The sequence below is a fragment of the Marmota marmota genome, unplaced genomic scaffold (assembly GCF_001458135.2).
Source record: "Marmota marmota marmota unplaced genomic scaffold, marMar, whole genome shotgun sequence".
NCBI classification, from domain to species: Eukaryota; Metazoa; Chordata; class Mammalia; order Rodentia; family Sciuridae; genus Marmota; species Marmota marmota.
This window is the reverse complement of record NW_026000174.1, coordinates 25,345,323-25,346,882: the sequence shown is the minus strand read 5'-3', so window position 1 is coordinate 25,346,882 and position 1,560 is coordinate 25,345,323.

Sequence of the window (1,560 nt, the reverse complement as noted above, 5' to 3'; positions counted from 1 at the left end):
GGGGGGGGGGGTGTATTTTTACTTAGAGACAGGATCTTGCTGAGTTGATTAGGGCCTCGATAAGTTGCTGAGGCTGGCTTTGAACTTGCGATCCTCCCGCCTCAGCCTCTTGAGTTGCTGGAATTACAGGCTTGAGCCATCACGCCTGGCCATGCCACTGGTTTTATTTTTCTTCCTTCCCTCCTTCCCTTCCTCCCTCCCTTCTTTCTTTACTGCCAGTTTCTGGAACGGAACCCAGTGCCTCATTCATGCCTACTTTTCTTCATTTCTAGACGTAAGCTAGAAAAGGTATGAGCATGAAATTACCCAGCATGTCCGACAGGCTCAGGGGTGATCAGCTGCTGCTTCAGCTGTAGAAATCTGAGCCTCTGTAGCTCCTGAGCAGAAAGAGGGCAGATGAGCCCCAAGGAAACTTATAAAGTCACATCAAAGGTGATAAGAGGTCAGTGTTTACGAAACAAGAGCAACTGTGTACATTTTCCATTGATATTCAATGGAAAAGTGAATCCCATCCAATATTTAATCAAAAGCTTGCAAGCAGTGGAGGGGAGCTTAGTGTGGAATACCAAGGGAGCTCCGGGGACTAACCCCTTGAGCGACTGATGTAGTGATTCTGGTGCATTATCTGCCCACCCTCTATAAATGTGCTGGGATTAAGAAAAAAAAAAAAAAAACAGAAGAAAACCAAACAAACTTGGTCCTGAAAGAGTAGGAGTTAAATGTTGGGGCCAGCTCTGCAGAAGGGAATGTTCCTGATGAGTGAGTGGAATTTAAAACCAGGCTCTACCAGGTAAGGAGATGAGAGGGACAGGGAGGCTAGCGAGGACAGGCCCCAGCCCGCAGAATAGCTTTCTTTGTTGAGAGAATGTACCTGAGGCGAGCCACTTTGCTCCTCCTCCCATTCCAGTCCAATGGGAAGGGACTCAGGTTAAGTCCTTCCAGGTGCCCAGTGTAATCAAACGTCCAACATTAATTCATAGACTCCCACACGGGATCAAAGCTTTGTCCAGTTTCTTTCACTAAGAAAAGAAAGAGATGAAATGGATGCTGCCCGCAGAGGGGCCAGACCCAGGCTACATGAACATGTTTTGATTCCTGAGACACAAAAATCATTTATTTTTGGTTCACTTCAGTATTTAAAGCAGCGCACATATAACACATTTCCATCCACATGAATAGTTCCCGATTGTTGGAGCAAATTAATCTTCTACAAGCCACTCAGCAGTGAGGTAAGAAGATAAACAGTAGGTGAAATTGTACACTTTCCCCTGTACGTGAACCTACTGTTGACAATCAGCCCCTCCATTTGAGCTCTCCACATCCAGGGACGGCCACTTTCTCTGTTCATGTGGCGGCCCCAGCTGCCCCCTGCCATCTCTGCCCTGCGAAGGTCGTTCTCTGAACAACCACCTGGGTGGGGCATGCTGCCATTTTCAGTTTGGAAGGAAAAGCCTGTAAATCTGCTTCCTGGGAAGAGAGAGACATTGCTGAATTGTCATTTGCCTCCAGAATGCAGAAAACATCAATTTCATTGTAGCTCATCAGAGTTGGAAACACCTG